Below are 11615 nucleotides of genomic sequence, written 5' to 3' on the forward strand. Positions count from 1 at the left end.
TTTAAACGGGTGAGAAAAATACGTAATTATATGGTACAAGCAAATTCTTTTTTGCAAAACTCAGGCTGGTTGAACAAAAAGGACGAAGGGTGCCAATAACACTCCAAGAAAAGTTCGACAGGAAAATTGATAAATTAATGAAACAAGGACATAAAGAAAAAATGGAAGACTGCTCGGATAAGTTTTTGTATCTCCAATTGTGATTAAGGTCAAGAAGGACGGCTTGGTAAAACTCGCACTTGAAGCACGCGATTTAAATAAACAAGTGCATAAGAACAAGTACCAAACGCCGAACATCGACGAACTAATGGACGGCGTCGGCCAAACTTTAGTGAAAAAAATTGGGCGAAATATACTTCTCCACTATGGATCTAACGTATGCGTACGGACAGCTGCCGCTAGGCCAAAATGACAGTTTGCTTTGTAATTTCTCACTCGTCGGTGGTAAATCGACCGGAACGTAAAGATTTAAAACCGGGTTTTATGGTTTAACTACAATGCCAGCGGGATTCCAATGAGTAATGGATTCGATCTTTTCGGAATAACCACAGGCACATGCATTTATCGACGATATTTTAGTAATAGCTAAAGGTTCCGAAATAGATCATATTTCAACCGTGGAGAAAATCCCAAGGAAATTAGACAAAGAAAACATGTCATCGAAGCTAACGAAATGTAATTTCGCCCAGAAAAAATGTGAATCGCTAGGACATGGAATTACATAGAACGGAGTTACGCCGCTCATTCGGAAAAAAGAGCCAATCGAGGCACTGAAACCGCCCCGCACACTATCTCAGCTAAAATCATTTATGGGTCAATTCATAATCTACACAAGTATTTATCCGCATTGGCAGAGTCCTCAGCCCCTTAAGACCAAAATTAGGTTAAAAAAACAAATACGCATGGACAGCGGAGTGTCAGGAAGCATTTGAAAACTTAAGACGTCAGGTGGCAAACATTGTGGAGCTTCGGCACTTTGATGTACATAAAGATATTAGGATAGTGCGCGACGCAAGTCACAATGGAATGGGGGACGTAAAAGAGCATCTTAGAACCGAAGGGTGGAGGCCATTTTCGTTCTATTTAAACGACGCCGAAAAGCCGTACTCCAAAAATGACTTAGAAATGCTCGCTGTAGTCTGGGGGGCAGAATACTTTAGGAATTATGTCCTAGGACGGAAACTTCAAGTAATAACTGATCATAAAGCGCTAGTATCACTTTTAAACGGAAATAACAATAAGAACGAAACAACGTTTAGTCGGTTAACAAGATGGCTCGATAGATTAATTCCGTTTGACTTTGAGGTGGAACATATGCAGGGGCTAAAATCGGTTTAGCGGAGCATCTTTCCAGACACCCGAACAGTGAAGCGAAACCTGTGTCGGCTTACGACAGTATGTTCACGGTAGCAAAAGTTAAACCAATTCAAATATAAAATTAAATCAATTCTCGGATATAAAAAAGGGTCCGGAAACTGAACTTAATAAAAATGACAACCTTGAAACATCAAAACTATATTGACATACGCACTGGAGGAACGGCCGGAACCTTTGGAGAAAATGGTAGAAAGAGCACTCGGGGCATTGCGGTTTTCGCGGAATGCCACTCTAAAATTAATGCCATTCGAAGCTCACCATGGCAGGGAAGCAAACTCCAAAATTTAACAAAAAACTGTCGCTCAGAAGTTTGAGTTGGTCTAATGTCCTAAAATCCAAATCTGCTAGTTTAGATGAACAAGATCCGGAGGCACAACAAATGTCAAAACCAGCTGGCATAAACTGGGGAGTGAGATTGGATACTGAGGAAGGGGGACAAGACACAAAACCACCCACTGACACTATCTAATGCACAGGCACTCAATCAAGCAAATGAGCCAACGGCACAGTCATTTCAAGGACCAGGCAGCGAAGCCGGCCAATCTCGAATGGTCCTCCAACGTACTGGAAATAGAAATTTAAACAGGCATAAACTGTTAAATACTAGAATAGTGGCTGAAAGTACGCATACAGTCAAAATGAGTAATGGTAGCTTGCTTAAGAAAACCCGGAAACGCGATACGGGAATCGAACACGCCGAAGAAACGTGTCGCAGTAGGGCTACCAGAAACCCCAACGCCTGCGGGGCTACGTACGTAACTGGCCGAGTCAACAAAACTGGGAGTGCTAAATTATTCATCTGAGTTTTTATTTAGTTCTTGCTAGTTTCTCTTGTCAATCGTTTCAGTTCGCTTAGTGCTAGACTTCATCGACAGGTATTTGGCCTTCGGAGTGTCTGACACCTTCGGGTGACCTCTGAAAAAATATCTTTGTGATCCATGGCACAGTTAAGTTGTTATACAAAAGGATTTAATTCAAGTTTCAAATAAGCTCTTTCAACAATTCAGAAAAAAAAATTAAAAAAATTTCATGTCAACATTATCTGCATAATTGATTTGAACTGGAGCCAACAATATCCTCTATATGGTGTACAAACTTGAGTCAAAAATTGAAAGTTTGAAACCTGACTAAATAAAAACCACCCCAAGCATATACCATCAGTCGTTTTTTTCAATAGTCCAAATATAAAATGTTAATTGGCTAGATATCTAGTAATATTGAGCTCAGTTCATCAATATCTTTCAGATGATAGGGGAAAATATCCGTTGGGAAAAATTGCAGTTTGCTTAAGAAAAACATACACCGACACAACTGTCTTAATTTTTCTTTGAAAGTCAAAACAACTACACGGAAGCCTTTCGTATATAACTTAAATTTTTAGGCAGCCACGGGATTATACCAATCATTTCTTAAATTTTTTTTATTATTACAGCAAAATAAGTATGAATAAATACGGTTCAAGAGGGCATTGAAGAAAGCTAGAAAGAGCAGAGCTGCCGGAGCAACTGCAAGTCTAACTTGCTTGTCATATAAAAATGTAAGGTAGTTTTGTTGTTTCTTTTACTTGCTTCGTTTTAAATACATTCAATTTGCTCTTTTTTTTGTTGACTTGGTTTTTTGCTTAGATTTGAATGCAAATCTCATCGTAACAAAAAAGCTTTGGTGATTATCTGAAAAGACGACTGATGACCCCTTCCTCGCATTCGAACCGAATAAACGGGAAACTCCATTGTATTTGACGATTTTAATTAGTAAGAGTGGTTTTTCATTTGCATTCTTTATGATTATTGAGACACATCCATTCAATTATAAATTTTAAATTCCTACAGAGACAGACAAGGAAAACCCAGTATATTTTATTACAAATTATGGAAATCTACCGTCTATAAACGTCTACGACCCCGTTTGAGGAACTCAGCCCATTTCGACTGATCGTCTCCTCTTTTCCCTCCACTTAAACATCAAGCTCAAATATTGTTCAAATAATTTTCGCAACTTCAACTGAAACTTCCGAAAACATAATTCCAAATTAAGCCAATTCTTTTATATTACAAAAAATGTGAAATAGAAACTGTTCATTAATTCGAAATTTACGACACTACTAGTAAATTACGGATCAAATTGCTCTCGTTACAACAACTGACAGTTAATCACCAATGGAACCAACTGAGGGTGTTGATTTTGTTGTTCATCTCAGTGATTTGACCAAATCCGATAACTACTCCTCCCACCCCCACCAATTCAAACAATTGAAATTTGTTGTCCAGTTATCCGAGAGGGTTGTTTTTCCGATAGCATGTTTCATATCAGTTATTTGCAATATGTCCATCATTGGCTCCCTGATTAGCATGGGGGTGAACAGGGCTTCAAAGCTGCGCATGGTTTTGGCGGCATCATCTGACATTCTTCAAGCAATCGCTTTGATCGGGTTAGCCTAGTTTTCCGGTCATGCCCAAAACGCCACAAATAATCTTATCTGCTAAAACTTTGCAGCCAAATTCAAATGAAAATAGACCAAAAAGGGCCAAAAAACAGCTTTAAAATAGCAATTTTTGAGTAATTTTGAACAGAAAATTGAGCGTATTTTAGCGTTTACAGTACTTTAGAATAACTGCACTTAACTTTGAAAGGATAGGTAACGAGATCAGCTGATCTGCTTCAAACCTACCCTGCCTTGGCTTGATTGCTCATAAATCGTTACTTCAAAATGGGCAAATATAGCTGCCTTTTTTGTAAATTTTGACTCATCGAATTGACTTTAATCTTAGTTTTTTCTTCGCGGTTATTGCCAGAAGAATGAGACCAATGGAAGATAAACGCGTACCGACTAATCGTTCTCTCTTACACACAAGTGTGTCCTTGTTACGATCTCAGTTTCTCACTGCAATAGGATGAAAAAACCCAATTTCCCGAAAAACATGCTCAGCCCTAAAACGGCTTTTTGAAAAATATGCTCAGCCCTAAAACGGCTTTTTGGCCAGTTTTTTCTAAAGTTTGACTGAGGCGCAAAATTTTTTTCTTAAAATTAGGGGCAATTTATAGTGTTTTGGGGGGACCTTGGAAGTTAAATTCGGTCGACAAAAAATGGTTCAATTTTTGATTTGAACGATTAGTCCTCCTCGTGAAATTCCTAATCCTAGATGCTACCTTGAAAAAAGATCCGTGGACGATTTATTCTTTGCTAATTTCTTTATTTTTTGTAATTTTTGAAAAAGTATATCATCCGTGGTCACTCAAAGCGAATAGAAAAATTAATAAACGAGGACGCTCAATTTGATGCAAGACTTGTGAGCATGAATTTTAATTATGACATTTTTATTGCAGAATTGAAGTTGCCAATTCTTCGGACACTGCATGTCAACTTTCGGCATGGCTCGGCCTTACGGCAGTGGTGGCTGCGCAAAACGAATTATGTCTGATGAGCATAGACCGCTTCCTGGCTGTGAGAAACTTCGCGTTTTACCGCGACCGAGTCATGTATCGACTTCGTTTTACAGTGATGACAACTGTCGCTAATTACATGCTTACCACGCTAGCATATTTCCCCTTGTTTTTCCTGATTGTCTATGACGGCGAAGTTGGCTTGTGCGGATATAGAGAAATAACGAGCCCAGTGCTTCAATTTTTCCAAGTTGTCAGTTATGCAGCTATGGTCTACAGAATCTTGCCCCTGTTCCTAGTTCTGTCACTAACTATCTTCGTTGCAACCAAACACAGGTTATTGTTTCGACTTTCGAAAGAGGTGATGGAATATTTGTGCTCGGCTGGTGATTTTTTCCCCAGAAAGTTTTCGATTTTTTAAGTAGCCATCTTTGACAAAGTTTTTTATCAATGAAAAGGTGTTGTTGTCTTGAGCTCAAATTTGAAAAATATATTTACTCTGTGATAGTTGTTTTTTTTTCAAATTTATGGTGATTGAAAATTTGCTGCACAGACCAATTTGGGATGATTAACGCGCGAAATTCTTATCGCGTAAGCGGAGAATTAATCCATGTTAAATAGAGTTCTAAACTAAATTGATGAATGCCATTTAGTCTATTTAATGTTTTACTGAATGCGAAATATACCATCTTGTTTTCGTTTCGACTTTCAAAGAAAGTTCTGAATATAATGCTTTGGGTGTTTTTTTAGCCAATTTCTACAAAACTTGACTGCGTAAGGCTATCAGTCCGAAAATCATCGGATTGCCAAGCGAGTATGCTTGCCACTAGCCTCAATGCGGTTGGAAGTGCTCGATTAAAAATGAAAAACTTTTAAGACGCGATTCAATAAGTTCCAAACTGAATTTAAGCAAACTAATCCATCACTTAAATTCGAATAAAATCACGCAATTTTCCAAACTCAAAACCGGCTTCAATCCAAACTGTGTTTGAACATGGCATGTGCGGATATAAAGAATTAACAATCCCTGTGCTTCAATTTTTCCAAGTTGCGAGTCATGCAGCTATGTTTTACAGAATTTTGCCTCTGAATGAATAAGTTGCACAATTGTGGTATTAAATAATATTTCCGTAATAAAACTTAACTGATGAATTTGCCGCATGCATATTTTCCTTCATGTTGGAAATCAAGTGCTCGTATCAGGGCACAATCTTGAAAAATGCTTTATAGTGTATCCAAAATATTTTTTGGGTTCGAAAAAAATTACAATATTTTCAAACAGCGATTTTTTGTTCAAAATGTTCCCCATCACGCAAAAAGAAAAAAAAACAAAATTTTCCTAAACAAACGCAATAAGAAAGTGATATTTTTCGTGCCTACTTGCGCGTTAACAAACACCCTAAAGTTTTGCATACATTAGCTGTATTTGCCTTTTCCAAAGCCCCAGTAACTTATGAAAAAAGATTGGAGCTGAAATAAATCATAGCTTACAGCTGATAGTAACAATAGCCTACAACAAATTTTGTATAGAAACATTTGTTTAGAAAATGGTTTTGCCAAAACTGGTTCGTACGGAAAAATTTAGGCTTCAAATTAACAAAAATACTAGGTTGTTGCGCATGTAGCGTAGCATGCTCTGACGACCGTGACTTCTTCGAGGAAAATTGAAAAAAGATTAAGTAAAATTTTTAAAGTTTTTTTTCAAAAATTAACCCAATTTTTTCAATTTTTTCTAAACTGTTGCCGATATTTTTTCAATTTTTCTCTCAACTGTTGCCGATATTTTCAAAACGTCCGAATGAGAAGTAATTAAAACTAAATTGACCTGAAGCTTACAAAAATTCAGTTTGAGTACGGTCGAGTTTAGTTTTGCTAGTGTCGCCAAGTTTAATAAAAATTTTTCTGTAAGCTGAAAAAACTCATTTGAATTGGTTTTTAAAACCTTGCTACGGCTGTAATACCTTGATTTGATACCACATTTGACTCATTACAAGGTTTTTTGAGTTAGCGAAATTGATAAGAAAAATAATCAACATCAAAATTCCGTCCTCTGTCGCTTGGAAATTTCAAGTGTCTGGCGAAAAATAGAAACGCGTAGATGATCATTTTGAGTCAGGGCACAATCTTGAAAAATGCTTTATAGTGTATCCAAAATATTTTTTGGGTTCGAAAAAAATTACAATATTTTCAAACAGCGATTTTTTGTTCAAAATGTTCCCCATCACGCAAAAAGAAAAAAAAAACAAAATTTTCCTAAACAAACGCAATAAGAAAGTGATATTTTTCGTGCCTACTTGCGCGTTAACAAACACCCTAAAGTTTTGCATACATTAGCTGTATTTGCCTTTTCCAAAGCCCCAGTAACTTATGAAAAAAGATTGGAGCTGAAATAAATCATAGCTTACAGCTGATAGTAACAATAGCCTACAACAAATTTTGTATAGAAACATTTGTTTAGAAAATGGTTTTGCCAAAACTGGTTCGTACGGAAAAATTTAGGCTTCAAATTAACAAAAATACTAGGTTGTTGCGCATGTAGCGTAGCATGCTCTGACGACCGTGACTTCTTCGAGGAAAATTGAAAAAAGATTAAGTAAAATTTTTAAAGTTTTTTTTCAAAAATTAACCCAATTTTTTCAATTTTTTCTAAACTGTTGCCGATATTTTTTCAATTTTTCTCTCAACTGTTGCCGATATTTTCAAAACGTCCGAATGAGAAGTAATTAAAACTAAATTGACCTGAAGCTTACAAAAATTCAGTTTGAGTACGGTCGAGTTTAGTTTTGCTAGTGTCGCCAAGTTTAATAAAAATTTTTCTGTAAGCTGAAAAAACTCATTTGAATTGGTTTTTAAAACCTTGCTACGGCTGTAATACCTTGATTTGATACCACATTTGACTCATTACAAGGTTTTTTGAGTTAGCGAAATTGATAAGAAAAATAATCAACATCAAAATTCCGTCCTCTGTCGCTTGGAAATTTCAAGTGTCTGGCGAAAAATAGAAACGCGTAGATGATCATTTTGAGTCTTCAAATTCTTTTGCTGTGAAAAAGCAACATGCCCTTTCATTGCTCCGATCTGTATGGGGAAGAAGTTTTGTCTTCGGTTGTTTTAGTTTTTTTTCTTGTTTTTTATAGTTATCCACGTAAAATCAGTTGTCAGAAGTAATCCACTGAACAGTCGGAGACTTAACTATATGTAAACAATTTTCGGTCGTAAATTGAATGACAATTAATTTATTTGTTTTTCAAGTTTTCTTGACGTCGGGTAGAATTGGTTGGAAAATTTTTCGTCGATCTTCAATCGACCAAAGCGAGCGAGCAGTCTTACTATAGAGAAAATAGTCGTGAAATCTATTTAGACCAACAAAAGATAGTTAAAATCTAGAAAAATTACAAACAGACGTTTTTTCATTGCATTTTTACAAAAATTCAAAAAAAAGTCAAAACTTCAAAAAAATTATCTGCAAAGCATCTGAAAAGAATTTACAGAAAACTGTTGGATTTTTTTTGCTTATCTGGCCAAATTTTGAAACGAATCATTGTTGTCCGATATGTCATTTTTACGATAACTATTGAGCGTGCCTGAATTCTACGCTTCCATTCAGTTTTTGTAAAATCTCTTAACGCACAAAAAAACGTAACTATTCTAGAGGAAAAAGGCCAAACATTATGTGGTAATTGCACAGCAACCGGCTATCCTTATTTTAAGAGTTTTCTCTATATTTTGTGAAATATAAATTGAAATAAACTATCACAAGGTTACCAATTTTGAAAAATTTGCAAACATGTGACTTGACGGTTGAATGAGAACAATTCTTGCACTGCAATTTTTTTGTCATGACAATGCTTTATGCCTAAAAAAAAATTTTCAGTGGCTGACAAACATCTGGTCTTACAATTTCTGCTATTCAGACTCAATTTTAACCACAAACAGGTGAAAACAAGGATAGCCGACTACTGTGCAAGTAGCAAAGAATGTTTCGACCACGGTCTTAGAAAAACATAACTTTTCTGCATGGTGTGATAAAAAGAATTGAGTGAAAAAAAAAACCCAGGGATGTTTGAGGGTCATAGTAACAAAGTAAGTCGGAAAAAAATTCGTGGGGAATATTGACTTGAATAACCAAAATTGTTATTATGCAGAAATTTTTGAAATTTTTAATCGTTGTTTACAAAATTGCGCTTAAAACTCTAAAAAAAAACTACTTTTATTTCAGTATAATTAAGTTTTCACAGCTTAAAGTAATCTTAAATCAGCTATTGTCAGCCTACACCTTATTAGTTTGAAATTATATCAAAAAAAATCAAACATTTCAGACCGATTTCTCTCGGCTTTGTGAAAAAAGGTTTTGAAATTTTTTAAAGCCGTTCAAATCACGATTGAACAGAATTTATTAATTATTATCTATATATCAATCGATCATTCCGATAAGTATTTGCGGTAGCTGATTTTGCGTGGAAAACAAAAATAAACTAAAATGCCCGAATACAAAAGCTTTAATTTTTTATGAAAAAGGTATACATGATTTTTTTCGCCAAAAATTCAAAAGTTGATTAACATAAAATAACGGTGATCCGAGGCCAATTTTTGTTTTGTCAGAAATTACAAAAGCATTTTACAATCAATTCCTCGGGTCAACTAATTCTTCGTTTGACATGGTTTTTTTCGGATTGAGCTAACTAGTTTTGTTTTTAATGCCATTATATCTGACTTGATTGAATACCCCACGGAAAATTTGATTCTTTTCCAGCTTACCATCCATGCCAAAAAGTTACAAATGTTCTCACGGCTTTTTGCATATAAGAAATGTGAAAATTTGTTGACCTGTGAACCAGGTGAACAAAGTTTACTTGCTGATACGTTTCAATGCAGTTTGTAACCTGAAAAATCGTATGAGTAATTTTCAGATAATGAATTTCACAAAAAAAATTAATGGGATAAACTGAAAAAGAGCCAAAAACTTCAATGGATTGAAATATTTATAACCCCAAAATGATCAACACATTCTGTGACAAAACTGAAAAGTTTCAGCTTACACTTAGTTTTAACTTACTCCAGTTGCTTATTCGAGAAACGTTGACTGTTATAAGATCACTCACATCTCCCAATTTCTTTTTAATGCTCTGATTTGTGAAGAAAAGGCGAAAAACTAATGCTTGGGATGATATTTTTATTTGGTCAGTTTTTGTCGTTTTGGTTCAGCATTTTTGCCTAATTTTTGACCACCTGAAAAACATAGTTCACTGAATTCAAATTTAATTAAGTAATCCACCTGCGGTCAAATTTTTTTTTAATTTTAGGGGTTTGAAATACTTCATTACTGCTAATTTGGGATAATTAATGTGCGATAACTCGCTTAAGCGGCGGATTATTGCGTTCGAAAACAGTTTGAGGCAAATCATTTAGTCGTATTTTCAGGATGCAAGACGCTATACGGTTTCGATTTGTAGTTTACGCTAGCGCATGGGGGAAAATTTGATTAAGAAAGAAAATTTTCTTTTTCTTTTTTTTTGATCAATTTGTCAGTTTTTCAACCAAAAAACTTTTAAATTGGTCTTGTGAGGTAAAATAAATTGCAGCTTGCAATATTTAATAAGGCAAAAATGAAATCTATGATACCTATGAAATAATGAAACCTATAAAACTTATCTATGTTTTGTTTAATTGTCATCTATTGAACATTAAGCGCCATGAAACAAAATCATCGAAAATATTGTTCAAAAAAATTTTGTTCAAAAATTAAGCTCAAGGCGTCGGCATTGTTTTGACTATGTAGATAATTGTTAAATGATCTGGTTAAATAAAAAATCTAAAAATTTCCGTAGAAACAAAGTAACTACGCCTAGCGTATATACTTAAAGAAGTAACAAAAAATTGAAATTTATAAGCTCATATTTGAAAAACATTTGAATAGCTTAATGAAAAGAACAAAAACTTTCATTTGTGTACTATCTGAGCCAAACTTAATCGTAGTTACTGAAATGACATAAAGAACTCATTAGCGAAAATCTCTTTCAACGAAAAATAATTGTGTCTTTTGATTTCAATGATATCAATCTACCTAATTTGTGTCATTTGCAGAAAACCTGGGAAATTAACTTGTTAAAGTTCCGATTATTTTTGAAAAAAAATACGGAGTATTTGTGCTCGTAGTTCTTTTTTCCCGACAATTTTCGAAAATTACCTAACAAGTTTTGACAATGGTTTTTATCATTCGACAAAAACTGCTATCTTGTGCTCAATTTAAAAAATATATATTTTATCATTGATCATTTTTCGTGGAGTTATGGGGGTTTAAAGAAAGCCAATTTGGCAAATTTGCTACAGTAAACGCGCGATGTGCTTTGCGCTATTCACGTGTAAGCGGAGATTTAATCCGTCTCAAAAATTGTTCCCAATTGAAATGAGACAAACAGTTGGATCTATTTTATACTTTGTTATAAGTAAAATATAACATTTTGTACTTTAATTAACGTGTAGGGGGATAATTTTCCAAAAAAAAAATCAACAATTTTCTGATATTGTACACTGATTTTTTTTTAAATTGTGACCCATTTTCTAAAAGAAAAAACAACTGCATATACCTTCAAATACAGTCGGATCATCCAGGGTTTCGCTCTGACACGAGCAGAATGGCTTTAATGTTGAAATCTAAAAATCAATCACTCTGTTTTTTTTTTTTGAGTTTCAGTAAGTAGAAAATTTATATCTCGTTTACCAGAAATGGGAAACTTTGAAAAATCTGTCGCTTGCTGAGTTTTTTTCTAATTTGAGTCAAACAAGCAAATTCTAATGATCTATTTTTCTACCAATTCGAAGAAAAACCTAGATTTTTTAAAACTTAATATTCATTT

The sequence above is a fragment of the Symsagittifera roscoffensis genome, chromosome 1 (assembly GCF_963678635.1).
Source record: "Symsagittifera roscoffensis chromosome 1, txSymRosc1.1, whole genome shotgun sequence".
NCBI classification, from domain to species: Eukaryota; Metazoa; Xenacoelomorpha; order Acoela; family Convolutidae; genus Symsagittifera; species Symsagittifera roscoffensis.